Here is a 17,386-nt window from a genome sequence, read left to right as displayed (position 1 = left end):
CAAAGATTTTCAGTGGTATTGGGGAATGGTGATGGGTGGGGTACAGTAGTTTGCTCTAATGGTGAAACACAACAATGGGTGAAATTGATTGTCATTGTCATCTGTAGCTGTGTCCTGGTAAAACCACCAAGTTCCTTTCACACAAGGCCTGTACTTATGTGGAACTGAGCGGTTGTGCTCCGCTCTTTAAATATTTTGCAGTTTGAATAAGTGAGGAAGAAGAAATGGAACTAACTAGGTATGTACCCATCATCATCCAGAACACTTTACCTACATGCTTTCCTTCTGACCCTCCCTTATTTGTTTTCTTTTTCTCTTCAGTTTATGAGCTCTACAAAGCAGTCTGTGCCTTCTGACATGTTTGCACATCACCTTGCAGAGTGCGGCCCAAATGCAATTGAGATCTTTGGGCATTGTTCCAATATAACACTTATTCAATGCCTTTACCATTTTAATAAAATGTTCTGGCAATTCTTCAGTTTAGAATTGAGAATATAATTGTTCTGTCTGGCAAAATATTACATATTTTTAAGTCAGATTTGATTCCCTACCCCTCATTCTGCTAAAATGAGTACAGTAAAATAGGGGCTCTTATATAGCCTAGATCTTGCATTCATTAATGGCACAGAATAGTTTCCAGACTGCTAATCATCTCAATCATTTTGGGTGGGTTTTTTCTTTTGTTGTTCTCTTTATCGTTCTGGGTTTTTTCAGGTTTACTGCCTCAGTTATTTTCCATTACTGCAGCCACAATTTCTGCAGCTGTCATCATCTCAGTAGCTGGTATGTTATCATCAGCATGGATTCACATTTGTACAGTCTCAGTGGGTTTTCTGCCACGTCCAAGAGCATTACTATTTCTTCAATATTCTTACCAGTTTCTGCTTGTGGCTCAGATATTGTATCTATATGAAGGTCCCTTTGTTTCATTCTTATAGAAAACTCCCAGGAGAACACTCACCTAGCATTTTCCTGTATTTCACCAGTATTCTGTGGATCTGAAGACAACGTCCTTTAGCATACAGCTAGCCTATGAGAGATGAGACTAGAGATCAGGCAAAACTGTGAAGTTTTAATCCAGATCCTGTTTTACGTCAAGTTCAGGGATTTTCTTTTGTTTCTGTTTTTTAGTTTGTCTATTCATTCATTCATTCATTCATTCATTCATTCAGTTATTCATTTTATTATTATGGTTAACCAGCCCAGAAGAAGTATTTTCCCAAATATTCTCAATCTGGGGAAATTGGTGATATTGTTATTGTGAAGGATTTCAAATTTGACCGCAACAGGCTCTGATCTGTCCCCTCAAAAAACAATACAAGTCACAGTTGCTTTTATCTTTATTAGAGATGGTCAGAAAATGGTAAAACAAATCTGGCTAAAGTATTTTTGGGTGATTTTATTTTTTGGTCAAAATCTCCTTGTGGTGGAAATGTTTTAACAAACTCTCCAGCTGTTTTTTTCAGCTAATGCCATTAGTTCAATGCTTCTCTTACAATCATTCACCCTTTTCCTAGGCATGTTAAAATCACTCTACTTGTTCCCACTAAAGGCAATAGGAATTGATTGGGCTTTAGTTCAGCAATTTTCTCTCTTCATCACTGTTTGTTTATACTCTGGTAGTGCTCAAAAGCCTCATTTAGATTTGGGGCCTACGCTATTAGGTGACTTACAAGCCCTGTGGGAAGACAGAGTCCCTTCCCCAATGAGCTTACAAGTTAAAAAGGCAAAAGACTTCTTCATTCATCTCTTTGTATTTATTACAGTCTGGTAGAGATGAGATGAGGTGAGAAGAGAGAGAAAAGGCTGCAGAGGAGCATGAAAATCTGGCAGCAGAGTCACTGTGAGTAAAAAGGGCACGAGGAGGGTGAGGCAAACAGACAAATCAGTACACTGAAAATAATATTGAGTGTAAAAAACACTCTTCCGACACCAGGGTCTTTGTAGATATAGTTGTTGGTGTCAGTGGAGGTGGAGTTGGTAAGATTACTCACACAGCACTATTCCTCTGGATGTTGTTAGAGCCTTAGGAGCCAAGGCTCCCAGGCAACCTATTAGGTGGCTGTTGAGAATCCTAGAACCTGCTAGGTGAGCTGGTTCATAAAAACTGACATTTTTCCAGGGAACATACTGATTTCAATAAATGGTCAGTGGAAAATTTCTGACCAGCTCTATTAACCAGTTGAGCTAGGTTACATTTTTTTTCAATGAAAAGCTTTGAAATGGCCTTTTTTTCTAAACTACATTTTTTTTTGCAAAATCTATAAGTATTTTTCATTTTTTGTGAAATGTTCTGCGGTCTTAAATTAAAATTTTGTATGAAAATGGCCATCAACATCATTATGGAAATGGTTCCAATTAAATATCATGGAAATTTCATGAAAAACAGAGAATGGGTTCATGCCGAACACTGTAAAATAAACAACTTTGACATTTTTTGCGTATCTTTTTTTTTTGACTAGCTACAGAAATTGACCACCTAATGAAGAAAAGGATGTGATGAGAAAGGGTATGGACTATGTGTTCAGGCTTCTAAGTTGCAGAATATTTTCTCACTCTTTGAAATTTAACAAGTTAAGCATTTTGCTTCAGAAATCCAACTGTGTATATGCTGAAGAATTGCAAAACACATAATTTAGTTACTCGTATCACTACCTATCTCCTTAGGTACTACCAGATTTTGCTACATTTCTAAACAGTGGTACAATAACATCACATCATCAAATGCTCTGACTGGTAACAGCAATACTGTATCGTGCATAAAAGCAAATTACTGAGGAGTAGAACTGGTAGAAATTTTTCATTTGAATCTTTCTCATTTTTGAAGAAAAATAACTTTTACATCAAACTGGAGATTTCCATGGGAAATGTTCATTCCAACAAAAATGTCAGGTTTTTCTGATAAACAGCAGCAGAGAGCTGGTATTTTTATCCATAAATAGTCTCTTGTACTATATATTTACTTGCTTATTTTTTGCTTTAATGTGGACTGAAATTATAAGTGTATGACATTCAAGCTAGCATGAAAAAGATACTGTGGAGCATCAAATCTATGGGTATCTGGTGATTATGAGAATGTATTTGGCAAATCTAACAGTTTTAAGGAGCAGAATGTTTAAGCATATTCCACAGCAATATTCTACTGTTATAGTTTAATCTTATCCTGCAAAGCAACAAAGAAAAAAAAAACTGTTTGTGACCTATGCCACTCCTTTATCATGTATAAAGAAAGATTCATTATTAAATAACATCCTATTGTTTTTCACTTTAAAATATCAGATTCTGATTTCCTTCCGCCTGCTGGGGTCTCTGACAGTCTTTGAAGGCTCAGGATATGTCACTTCATAGCTCAAGGCTAAAACTTGATTTGCTGGCCTTCAGAATCATAAATGAGATGGGAAGGGATGCATTTTTTGCTGTGATCCTTGGGCTGAAGCATCTTAGTCTAAGATGCAACATCCCTATAATTCTCTAGCTGAGTTGTGGGAGAGCTACAGTTCATCTTACATCCTGAACTATGATGTCACTATCCAGGTCCTCCAAAAATTGTCCAAATCCTTTAACGAAAGAGAGAAGCTGAGGAATGAGATATGTAATGATAAACCAAGCAGAAAAATAGTAAGACCATTTTTACATATAAAGGATCAGTAAAGCACAGAACCATTTTTCCATACCTTTAAGAGGGTCATTTGGGTGGATCAATGGTCAGGTGAGGGGTTCATCATCCCTGGTGAATTGCATCAGACTCTATTGGCTATTTCTGGACAGCTTTAATGTGATTAAGTAAGTGAGGGGTTGTATCAACAGGTAGCCTGCACTGAGTATGGGAAGAGTTTGGAAATTAGATCAGATGGGTGTGAGTGATGGGCAAATTACTTTTATTATTATAACTTTTTATGAATTATTATTATTTATTACTTGAAATACCATAGTACCTAAAAGACCTAGTCAAGGACGTCATTAGGCTAGGCACTGTAAAAATACAGAACAATGGCCTCTGCCCCAGGGAGCTTACAATCTAAGTTTAAAATAAGTGACAGCGTATGGATACAGATACATACACATGGAGTACAAGAAAACAATGAGACAACATTGGTTAGCATGATAGACAGTGGTATCTCCTTCTATTCTATATTCTTCATTAATACTTTTGATTTAACACTTCCTAGATATTACATACACTGGGGTAACTCCCTTGACCTCAGTAGAATTACTCATGATTTACACCAAAGTAAATTAGATCAGAATCAGTCCCAATATGCCTAAAAATATGTAAACATTTGGGGAAGTCTTCAGTGTATAACCCTGAAGTAAAAGGGGGGAAAATCGGCTGTTAAATAAAAAAAAATCAAAATGAAGCAACATATTTTAAAATGGTAACGGCATCTCTGTTATCTCAGGCACCCATTTACTTCTACTGGCAGTTAAAATCCTGAGGGTAAGCTTTTAATTTAATGCTTTACATTAAAGAACTATTTTTGTATAGTGCATTTGCCTTCTAGCCTCTGCAAATAAATAACAAGTGTGCCATACATCACAGTCAAGTGAGTTCCATTGCCAAATGGATACAACTGCCTCAGCCATTTTTTGTATTACAGGAATAGGGAAACATTTATTACATCCATTATAGACAGCAAAGTGATTTAAGAGCCAAATTGGTGGTGTAGTTTATATAATGCTACAATACTTTGTAACTTTGAGAAATAAAATAAGATAGCCCAAAACAAAACCCAAGATCCGAATAACATCTTCCACCCACACCTAGCTGAATATTGCAGTAAACCCAGGGCAAATCCACAGCTGAATGTCATAACTGGTCAATAGGCTGCACCCAACCCCCTGATTCAAATATCCTCAAACTTTAGACTGTTTGAAATCTGGATATGGATTCAAATCTCATTCCTTATGCCTTTCTCAAAAATTTCTCTACAAATTTTACACAAGTTGGCAGCTGCAGCAAACTATTCACTATGATAGAGCAAAATGGTAGTCTCAGAAGTGATAACTACTGATAATTGACCTTGGTTTTTTCAGGGATCATTTGTTGTTGTGTTAGACATTTTGTTGGATCCATGTTGTTTTCACTGAAGTTGGGTGCAATTATTTTTTAACTCTAAGGTGGCTAAGAGTTTCAAGTTCCGTTGAAACTTCCATTTAATGAAACATATTGCAACTTGTGTTTAAACTTACTAAGTTTGAACTTATGTTTAAACGCCTGGAACTCTGGAACTCATGTTTATCTGTGTACCCTGTTAAATTTTTATTAAAACCACACCATTCTTATAGGAAATACATTGTTGTTGTTTGAAATTTACCTCATTTTATATCCAACTTGAGTTTTAAAAGGGAAATCAAGCCCTATTGTTTCTGTGCTTTTCCTACTGTGGCCTGTTATGTTTCCCTAAATCTGAAGTCTGCTAGGTTCCCCACAACAATGGTATTCTTACTTCCTGGCATTCCTTGAATTGTTGCCTCCTGGGACCTGTTTTTGTTTGTTTCTTTGCCTTTGAGATTTTGGAGCATCACGTGTTAATTTTATATCTGTATGTGGACAGGTTTCTGCTGCACTAAGCTCAGAGGCTTAAGGTCTGACTTTCAGATCTCAGCATTACTAAGAGCACAGAAATCTTTGCATGTGGTCACACCTGTGCCTGAACTTCAGTGTGCCAAATTCCTGAGTTTGAAGCACTTGTTTGCCTAAACTGGCTCTTCATAAAGCCTGGGGTAAAATTTGCATATCAGCAGCCTAATGAAAATACGAAAGTGGAATACCCAAATCCAAGAGTTCTTTCTTTGAAAATGTGTCAGTTCCGCATACACCCCCTCATCATCCATCATCAATTAGCCCTACCCACCATGCTTTATTAGAGTTCGCAGGACTTACTGCCTTAGGCTGAAAAGGATACTGATCTTGTCACCTACACTCCTGTGAGCACAATCCCAGTCAGGGACAGCCAAAATGGAGGTCTACCAAAAAGGAGGTCTCTGTCTTCCAGCTCTTTCTCTATGCTGCCCTCCCTCATAATTTTATATGGTATACAGGGCTTTGGAGAAGTTGTATTTAATCTTCACTGCCAAGGACATATTGGCCCAGATCCTCGATTGCAGCCAAGGAGCATACAAGGCACTGCAGGACATACAATATACAGGACAGTGCATACAGAATAATCTCTGGTGGCTGGTTCTAGTGGCTTTAGAGATGCTTTGAACACAAACCAGCCCTTATGAAAGAATGAATCTGGGCCAATGGGGGTTTTGTTTGGTTTAGTATCCATGTCATGATGCAAATCAGATTATTAAAATGACTCCAGTGAGAGATTTGAGGGAGCATGTCCTGAGTGAATAATATATATGTTTGTTTACATTTATTCAGTACTATCTCTAATACAACTTCAGGAGGTAGATAATTACACTCTATAGGGTTTCTTTCCATATTACAGTTACGTAGTGTATCTGTTTTGTCACACCAGAAATCTATTTCTAATATTGATTTTGAAAACAGATACATACTATATAAATAATAACACACTCAGTATGGATTTCTTTCAGTCTTTGTGTCTACACTAATAGAAATCTCTCTCTAGCTTCCAGCCTTGGGAAGCTGGTAACACCTGTTTAGGCCTAATATCCTGAGTTTTAAACATGCAGAAAGTCTCTGAGAATAGACATGCATTCCTCTCTTCAAAGCACAAACCCCAGGACAATGAAAATGACAGCTAAGAGGATTCTTGGCCCTTGTCCATGCATTACACTTAAGGGCCAAATGTCCACACTCCATTCCCAGCCTCTCGAGGAACTCACTTGTCCTGCAAATGCATCTTTAATAGGTCTTTAACCATAGCAGAGCTACCAAAAGTATTGTGAGTAATTAATTAATGAGTCCAGGTTACAATATAGTAATCGTAGCCTTGATCCTGCAAAAACATATGCATATGCTTAACGTCATACCTATAACTAGTCCTATTCGCCTCATTAATGGATGTAAAGTTAAGCAAATGCATGCATGTTGCAAGGTCAGGTCCATGGTCTCCTAGAGTTGTCTGATCTAGAAATTGAAAAGACACATGAGGTCATCTAGCCTACCCTCCTACCCATGCAAGATTTTCCCCTAATCTACATGTATTATCTTTCATTCAGTCAATTTTAAAATGTTCCAAACAATTTCTTTGGGAGGTTATTTTGTAGCTTAACAATTCTCACCATCTGTAACCTTTTCCCCCTAATATTTATGCTAACTTTTCACTGTCTTAATTTAATTTAATTCCTTTTATTATATTTTCTTTTACTGTGCTCTATAATTCCTCTTCCTCCTCTCATGGTTACAGTCTTCAAATAGTTGTAGATTGTTATCTCGTCACCTTTTAGTCATTTTATAACTAACCTGCATATATATAATTTTCCTGATCTCTCCTTATAGTAATGCTCTTCTGCTCCTTAATCATGTTTGTAGCTTTTTTTTAACTAAGTAGCAAATACATGTTTGCTGTTTTAAAGGGTCGTAGACTTCCCAAGATTTGCATATTTGCTTATTTACTTTGGCACTTGTCACTTAATGAAGTTTCTTGACCAACCATAGGCAATGTCAACGAAGGCCTGTTATTATATGGTTATCAAATATTATGTGTTGTTTTATAACCCAACACATCAGTCTCTGTAGCTCCAGTAATGTAAGTGATAATGAACCCACAGATTCTCAGGAAGGTCTACTTTACCACGTGCTTCATTGAGAATATGCAGTAGAGGTGAGACGGACATGTCTTTCTGCTTTTCCGAGGTATAATGAAATAGACATACCAAAGCATTAGGAGATTGGACTGTCATTGAGCATCAAGTGTAGGGTCAGTCTGACCATGTTTCATGCCAAATTGAGTCATTGACCATGATGAAACTGCATGCTGAGATAGCAGGTCACCCAGGAGAGTCATGAAGCTGTATATGCGACTGCCAGTGGTGAATGTGCAGTCAGTCTTTTTCATACTGAGTTGGACAAATCATTAAGCTTCAATGCAAATTACCTAAAAGCTCACAATGGCATGGGAATGGCTTAATACTTTCACCAAGCAGCAAAACAAGTTGTGAAAAGTCCAGATCAATCAAAACAATTGGATCTCCTCTCTCTGTTCGCTTTTGGTGTGTTTGACTCTGAAAACAAATTCTAACTCATTGAACAGCACAGAATTGTTCATAGTTACATTAAAGACCTATACTTTTGCTGGAAGGGAGACAATAAATTTGAGATGCAGAAATTATTTAATTTGATGAGAATCACAAAAGAGTTTGAACATAGTAGTTGAGTTGGACATAACATTATTTCAATCCTGAAATATTGTAAAGCTACAGAAAATACTTAAATGTATATCAGATACAGTGATACAACTTGGAATGAATGTATGGGGGACACAGAACCATTATCATCACTCTTTGCAATATTCTTTTGCCCAGTATCAATCTGGCTTGCTAATGCATCTTGTCAATGTTCCTGATTGCATCACATAAAGCTCCTGAGAATGAAAGCTCCTTTGTCCATTTCCATGTTCTTTGGGGTGAGGTTTTTCTCTCTCAATGCAAATTAATTCTCTGTGCTTTGATAATTGCATCATTGAAATATGCTATACATAAAATCAATAGATAAATAGTATAAAGTTGGTGATTTTAAGATAGTCACCATGTCCAGTGTCCTTATAAAAACATGGTGCCATCCTTTCTGTAAACACTAAGCCAATGTTTCCCAAACTGTTAAAAGCTGAGCAACAACTATAATCGCCCAAAATGAAGCCAATTATGCCCTTCCTGTAATCCCATCATGTCTTTTTAAAGGTTTACTCATCTTAATGTATACATCACCTGTATCCCTCCGGCTAGTCCTGTATGGCTCCCCTCCCAGGTATTGTGAAGTACTGGTGTAGAACTCCTTATATATTACTTCCTTTCTTTTCTTACAGGCTTTGATGAACAGTGAAAAAGTTGGCAATGCTCACATTTAAAACATCATAACTGGCGTCTTAGTTAGCATCCATTGAAATGGATAGTAGTTCATATCTCGGAGTAGTTCTTTCAGTTTCTCTGCAAACTCAGGCACATAGGTGTGCAGGGATTTAACTCTTCATTTTTTTTTTTAAGGATTTCTTTGCTACCTTAGTAGCTAGAGTGTTCCTTAAAATCAAAACAAACATGAAAGTTGAGACTAGAGAATAATGAGGGGTCTGTCCATACTGCTTTTCATTAGTCCTTCATATCTCCCATGTCTCATGGTTTTGAAGACATGGCACTCAGCAATCCCACAGGATCTGTAAAAAAAAAAGAATTGTTGTGGAATGCTGAATATAGTGAATTTTTTAAAAGCAACCCGCTACAATAGCTTAGAACAGAAATATCTGTATTTCTGCTCTAATGGAAAATTCATAGTGGCCTATTCTCATCCCCTTATGCTCACATGAGTCCCAAAGACATTGGTGGGATTTACATCAATCTATGGAGTGGTAAATAAAACTCGTTTTTTGTAATAGCAGTCAGTCCTGCCCTTTCACCTCATTTGTAAGGTAATCACACAAAAAGTGAAGCAAGTGAATTATTACTAATGCAGTTTTACAAGCAAAGGGTAGGTGGAGGTGGAAAGCTGTTAGCAGGAAAAGTGCTTTCCACATTGTGAAAGCATAGCTTGGACACAGCAATGGATGCATGAGCTGAAGGTCAAAGGGTAAATCCCACTGTGACACATTTTTGCAAGCTGAATCAATACCTGCCTGATTAACAGCACTCACATTCATTACTGGTCGACTGTAGAGAGGGTGGAAGCTCTCACGAGTATAAAAGATACCTGAGAAAATGATCATGTTAAAAAGCGCTACCATGGTGAAAAGCACTATCTGCATTTTTGCTGCGTTAAGGACATAGCTTTATTAATACATCTAACGCGGCTCATAGGTGATATAATTGGAAAAGACCCATGGCTTACTTGATTCTAGTAATGACACTAGTTTAAAGAAACCAGGCTAAATTATCAAAAGTGTTGCTTCAGATTTACCTATTTGCACTGACATATGAAGCACAGGCAGGGTTAGCAGGGTTTTAGCAGGTTTGTTTTTTTTTTAATTTTGCAAGTGAATGAAAGCTTCGCCAGAATTTGTCTGTCTGCCTCTTGTTCAAGCAGTATCAATGCAAGCTTTTGGACACCCCTCTGCCAGTATTCTTAAGGAGTCTTTTCTAGAACTGAGAGTTTATTTAACTCCCCCGTGTTAATGCAGGCATTGACCCCTCTTTTGGGAATGTCAACAAAGGTGCCAGTTAGTGGCTTGGAACACTTCTCAAGTGAGAACTAGCCTGAAATCCTCATTTCATTTTAAGACTTATAAAACAATTATTTATAGGCTTTGTATTTTTCCAATTACAAATTTAAGTCTCTTTTTTATTCAAAGCAATTTTCTTCACTGTATTTTTTTTTAACATACTCTAATGGCTCAGCTCTAATAATTTTTCTTCCACCTCCTTCATTCTTTTCCCGCAGGAAGGAACGCCTTTCAATTCTTCAATGTAGTTCTCAAAATAATCACCTCCAGTACAGCTCTTCTTTTTAATACCTTAATTGTTTTCTGCAATTTTAGCTGTTTACACATTGGCTTACAGAGAATTGAATGGCTAGAAGGTGATGTGACTTTTCAGGTAAACCAAAGGAGAAAAATCAATATTTATCATAGTCCATTTCACACTGAGAAAGGATTGAGAAAGGATGTTATGTAGCATGAAATCATGTAGAATGACCTTGAAATAATTTAAAAAGTAATCATGAACATTCCATCTGAGCCTTCAGATTTATCACAGCACAAAGATGCTGTGAGTTCACCGATTTCTACTACTAAGCAAATAGAAGATTCATAATGGACGTGTGTGATATAAAGCTCAATCCCCGGAGGGTGGTGAACACCTCATAATTTACAAGTGGTGAAGCCATGACTGAGATGTTAAAGATTTCCTCGTGCTTGGAATAATTCCAAACTAGAGATGTTTAGAATGTATTCTCCTTATGCCATGGAGAGGGAAATGGTTAAATCCTCATTTATTCTGTTTTATGTTTTGATTTTGATTTTCAGCTGCATCTAAGTGTTGTAGAAGCTTTAGGGGACAAAAGACACTCTGTAAAGATCCCTGGCATTTCAGACTGGTGTGCAGTTGTATCTGTTGGGAATGTTACTAAGGGTATATGAAATAGATTATTTTCCATCCAATTCTATATTTTAAAACACACAAAAAGTAGATGATGATTGTGTCTATCAGGGCTCACATCTTTTGCGAAAATAACAGCAGATTATCCAACAAATTCTTGGAATGTATTGGAGATAATTTTTTATTTCAGGTGGTGGAGAAAGCTGGGGAGAAGCTGTTCTAGATTTGATTTTGACAAATAGGGAGGAACTGGTTGAGAATTTGAAAATGGAAGGCAGCTCAGATGGAAGTGATCATGAAATGACAGAGTTCATGAGTCTAACGAATGGTAGGAGGGAAAACAGCACAATAAAGATAATGGATTTCAAGAAGGCAGACTTTAGCAAACTCAGGGAGTAGGTAAGATCCCTTGGGAAGCAAGTCTAAGGGGGAAAACAGTTCAAGAGAGTTGGCAGTTTTTCAAAGAGACATTATTAAGGGCACAAGAGCAAACTATCCCACTGCGTAGGAAAGATAGAAAATATGGCAAGAGACCACCCTGGCTTAACTAGGAGATCTTCTATGACCTAAAACTGAAAAAGAGTCCTACAAAAAGTGAAAACTAGGTCAAATTACAAAGGATGAATATAAACAAATAATAGGGACAAAATTAGAAAGGCCAAGGCACAAAACAAGAATAAATTCGCTAGAGACATAAAGGGTAACAAGAAAACACTCTGCAAATACATTAGAAGCAAGAGGAAGACAAAGTACAGGGTAGGCCTATTACTCAATGAAGGGGAGAAAAACAATTACACAAAATGTGGAAATGCCAGTAGTGGTAAATGACTTTTTGGTTTCAGTTTTCACCAAAATACTTTCTTTTACAGGGTAACAAGCTTTTTGGATGGTGGGAAGCAGTAGATGTGGTATATCTTGACCTTAGTAAGGCCTTTTGATGCTGTCTAACATGTCCTTCTCATAAACAAACTAGGGAAATATAACCTAAATGGAGTCACTATAAGGTGGGTGCACAACTCGTTAGAAAACCGTTGGCAGAGAATAGCTATCAGTGGTTCATAGTCAAGGTGGAAGGGCATATCGAGTGTGGTCCAGCAAGGATCAGTTCTGGGTTCTGTTCAATATCTTCATAAATGATTTAGGTAATAGCATATACACTTATAAAGTTTGTGGATAATGCCATGATGGGAGGGGTTGAAAGTAGTTTGGAGGATAAGATTAAAATTCAAAATAATCTGGATAAACTGGAGAAATGGTCTGAAGTAAATAGGACGAAAATCAATAAGGACAAATGCAAAGTACTCCACTTAGGAAGTTGCACACATAAAAAAATGGGAAATGACTGCCTAGAAAGGAGTACTGCAGAAAGGGATCTGGGGGTCATAGTGAATCACAAGCTAAATATGAGTCAATATTATAACACTGTTGCAAAAAAAGCAAACGTCATTCTGGGATGCATTAAGAGGAATTACAAGAAGTAATTTTTCAGCTCTACTCTGCATTGAATAGGGCACAGTTGGAATACTGTGTCCGGTTCTGAGTGCCACATTTCAGGAAAGATGTCTGCAAATTGGAGAAAATCCAGAGAAGAGCAACAAAATTGAGTAAAGATCTAGAAAACAAGACCTATGAGGAAAAATTGAAAATATTTTGTTTGTTTAGTCAGGAGGGGAGAAGATTGAGGGGGGACGTTATAACAGTTTTCAAGTACATAAAAGGTTGTTACAAGAAAGAGGGTGAAAAAATTGTTCTTGTTATCTCTGAGGATAGGACAAAAGGCAGCAGCCTTAAATTGCAATAAGGGTGGTTTTGGCTGGACTTTAGGAAAAACTTCCCAACTGTCAGGGTAGTTAAGCACTGGAATAAATTGCTAGGGAGATTGTGGAATCTTCATCATTGGAGATTTTTAAGAGTAGGTTGGACAGACACCTGTCAGGGAAGGTCTAGATAATGCTTTGTCCTCCCTTGAGTGCAGGGCACTGGACTAGGAGACCTTTTGAGGTCCCTTCCAATTCTATGATAATTCTATGTCACTGAAATAAAGTGTACTGTATATGTGCTGGATCAGGCCCTGAGTTAAGTGTGGTTGTGATTCGAGTTCGTCTCAGTCTAGATTCAGTGGACAGGCATTCACCTCACAGTTGTCATTAAAAGACGATAAAGGCAGGAATATTAAAACGGAATTTCAAGGTGTGGTAAGAAGAGTTATGTGAAATGTTTGTAGGACCCAATCAACCATCTCAAACTGCATTCAAAATTCACGATGCAAAGAAAACATTCACACAGCTGGGAAATTCTTGAACTCCACAGCTATTCCTTATTCAAATCATCAGCAGCTTCCCCACATCTCTACATACTATTGGTGTGTCTAGGAAGGAGAAGCCAACACATTTAGAGGTTTTAGACTGAAAACTCGTACTGTATCTTCTAGTAAACTTTTGGTGGTTGCAAGATTCTCAGAGAGACAGTGCAAAGGCTGTGCTTACCATTACTAAATAACTGAACTTGGTAAAGGACGAGTACCTAGCATGAAGATGGGATTGATTTTAAAAGTCAGCTAGTCTTTTTCTTGAGAAAATAGTCCGGCTATGCACACATTAGCGTCATGTAGCTGCACAGACACACCCATAGTTTCTGATCTATCAAACTGCTTTGGTAAAGTTTAACTAACACATGTTGATTGCAACACATTTTAATTTAATACAAAACTCTACCATATTTGAAAGGCCTCAGAGCTAATAGAAGGAGGAGCAAGTTTCCTACACAACCCTAGAACTAGTCCTAATAATAAAGGTCTTTTTTATTATTTTAGTTTCTTTTCCTTTGTTTTAGCTGTTTTGCTAGTAACTGTTAGGTGTCAGTTTAATGATATTCAGCAGTTCCCACATTCTGACTTGCTTGCATGGCCTATACTATAAAACTTTACTGCATGTTAATTTTTCATGAAATTCTTAATGTTTTTCTCTATTTCCAGAAGCATCTACTAAGACAAGTTAGTGTGACAGCTGTTGCTGACGTTTCCATCAGTTTGATAGCTCTCATAGGTGCTAACTCAACCACAGCCATATAGGAATGTGAACACTTGCATTTAGCATTTTTTCTATCTATATATTCATAACCTTAAAAACTGCTACAAAATTCAATTATTTTTTATATTTCTCAGTGTTGTCTGTCAAGTGCCATAAACCATCATATGTCATATGAACTGAAACTGCTCTGTAGTAGATGTATGTTTCGTTCAGGTTGATGTTAACTTCCCAAAGGCATTTGACCCATTGCATGTATTTAGAGATTTTGTGATCTCTTTCAAGACTAATATCAGAAAAGAAAGAAATGTCTTTCTTTCTGAAATATATTTAACAAATTCTAAAAAGTATGCTTAATATTAAGGATGAATCATGATCATACTGTATGCTTGATTGTTTTCCCCAGTTGTGCATAGCTTTGTACTACTTCGCTGTAGTTAAAATGCTGCATTCTTTTCAATTCCCTGACCCTCAGGACTGGCTCCAGCAACTGCTGGGCAGCATTAAGTTTTAACACTGATGGCATGGCAGAAAGGAGCTCCATCACACCCCCAACACAACCACTGTCTCTCCTGATGTGACCTATATGCTGGGGGTTGCAGTAGCACAAAGAAATATCCTGTGGTGCCTAAAAGAGAGTTTCTCCCCCTCAGGGGAATTTTCTTCTTGAAATTTGCAGCCTGATTATGACCCCTTTATTCTTCCTGAATGGCTCAAAGGGGTCATCGTGCATTAGATAATCTGGCCCATTGCCTAAAATATTCTGAATCATTGAAAATCTAGAATGTCAGTACACCCACTGCAAACAAAAACAACCAAGGATGAAATCTTAGCATCACTGAAATCTGTGGCAAAACTCCCACTTGCTTCTTTAGGGCCAGGATTTCACCCACTGAGTATATTTGATCAAGGGAATCCATTCTTTCTTGAGCGTCTTGTTTTCCAATAGGCAATATCTTCTAGGGATTCATCCTGAGCCTTGTAGTAAATTCAAATTCTGTTCTTACAAGTTCACAGCAATCAACCAAGAATTTTAAGACAAATTGACTTTTAGAGACTTTCAGATAATGTAGTAATATTTTTCTTACCATTAAAAGGGTACACCTGGATTCATGAGGATTTCTGTGGAAAACAATAATAGTAATTTTCTAAAGAGACCTCAGTGTCAATGGCCTTTGTGAAGTTCCTTTGTAGATTATTATTATTATTTATTTTATTTAAGGTTTTACTTTTTCACACTAGAATCTTGTAACCTTAACTAACATTTCTCTCTCAGTAATACATTTCCCTTTCCACTTGCTAAAAGGTGTGCCATTTTCAGAGAAGCAAGCACAGACAATTGTAATTACCCCTCTTGCACCTGTCCGACAGGACTATCCTGGTGGAGAGCAGGCATTGGTACTGAAATGGGGCAGAGGAGAAGCCAAGTGATGATGTCACTGTCTCTCTCTTACACTTTCTTCCAGCTTCTAGAAAGATCCTTGCCCTGTTGTAGGGGTCAGGCAGTCCCCATTGCATACATGCCCTCTATAAGGAGCCTCTGGGAGAGTGGATTCTTCTTGCTGGGCCATCAACGCATGTCTGGCCAGTGATAGTTGCTGTTTTGTTGCCACTGAACTGAGCATTTCCCACTCACCACATATTTCAGTATGAAACACATAGCAATACTTCATAACTTCACATACAATGATAGAACATACGATCCAACAGGATAGCAATGTTCAACAGAAGAAGACTTTTTAAATGATACCTCATAGGGCGTACTTTATACAAGACACATAATCATTCTATCACAGTGTGAATATAGGGGTCCTTGGTGCTACTGTCAGACCATTTCTGAAAACGAGCCTAAACGTACACCAAAACTTCATAGGAGGACCACTGATGGCAGCCTCTGAAGAAGGCACTAACACCAACATTTTCACATTGCATATGAGTAACCTCAGTGTGTGCTCAGCCAGATGCATGAGGTGCTGAGGAACAGAATCCATTCTTCTGCTCCATGCACTTTAGTGAAGGACATGGGCAGGAGTCATAATACCAAGCCATTGCCTTCCCCCATCGAGGTATTTGCTGGAAAGTTGATCTATGCCATTTATGGGACCAAATGCAAATACCTGTGCCCTTCTTCCTCAGACCCATAGAGCAGACTGCTTTTGAGAATGTTTCCATGGCACACAGTGGAATATAAAATTCCCCTTCCTATCCTAGCTATCCTGCATAGCAGAAATGTGATAGTTCCCCTAGATTATGGACCTTCTATGGTCCCTGGTTTCCAGCAGGGTAACTTATTTTTTATATGCCACCCAGATAGAACTACTCTATCAACGTAACACACGTCTCTTTACTGTTATTTTTATGCAGATAAAATTTGACAAACCTTCACCTTCAACTCCCACAATTTACACAGATATATTTCAATTAATGTTACTGGTTTCGGAACACAGAATTTTTCCCAAAAATATTTAGAACTCACAAGCAATAGCCAGCAAATAATTCTACTACAGCTCCATTATACTTTTAAAATAAGTTGCCCTCTATTTTGACACAGCTTCTACAGGGTAGCTGAATAACAGAAAAAAAGAGACACATAAATAACTATCTTCTAAACTTTCTGTTGACGAATATTGTTTTCTGCCATCACAATTGCACCATGAAATATGAAAGTTCAATTTCCTCTTCATTTCCTTTTAATAAAACTTCTGTTCATTTCATTTTTGAAAAGAGATTGGATCTAAATTACTTTGACTTCTTCTGGCCTAACTTTGGTGAATGTTCTAAAAAGAATCTGAAACCCTTTTAAAATCCATGGAGATTAAGGGCTGTATTCTGGCTTCTTTGAACTTATGTTCTTATATCTCTTTCAGTCCAGATCTTTTATATTTAGAGATGAGAGTATTGACTTTAATGCAAAAAAAACATAAATATTATGCTGGTGCAATAGTTGCCATTTAAAATTAACTTTTACAAACAAACATATCAGGCAGTTATTTCTTATTCTAAATAAGGGGATATGTGGCAGATATGTCTTGCCAAATGTTAACTTTTAAATGCCTTCTATTGTACTTTCTTATATTTATTCAGTGTACTTTTCTTACAATATGATGTCAGATGTTTTTTGTTTATTGCCATTTTTAGATACCAATCAATAGAATTAAACCAGGGATAAATTTAGCTCATTTGGTATATAAATGCAAATT

General features: G+C 37.2%; 1 long non-coding RNA gene across 1 annotated transcript in view; it reads left to right on the top strand.

The window, feature by feature from the left end:
- The first annotated feature begins 1,764 nt into the window (after nucleotides 1-1,764).
- The window catches only part of LOC137147762 (uncharacterized), a 34,230-nt gene continuing 18,608 nt past the window's right edge, over nucleotides 1,765-17,386 (top strand). Inside the window, exon 1 of the long non-coding RNA XR_010918330.1 lies at nucleotides 1,765-1,843. This is a non-coding gene — a long non-coding RNA (uncharacterized lncRNA). The remainder of the gene's footprint in view (nucleotides 1,844-17,386) is intronic.

Source organism: Emydura macquarii, unplaced genomic scaffold (assembly GCF_026122565.2).
Source record: "Emydura macquarii macquarii isolate MOO-44397 ecotype Brisbane River unplaced genomic scaffold, CSIRO-AGI_Emac_v2 contig_561, whole genome shotgun sequence".
NCBI classification, from domain to species: Eukaryota; Metazoa; Chordata; order Testudines; family Chelidae; genus Emydura; species Emydura macquarii.
This window is presented reverse-complemented; position numbering and strand designations above follow the sequence as displayed.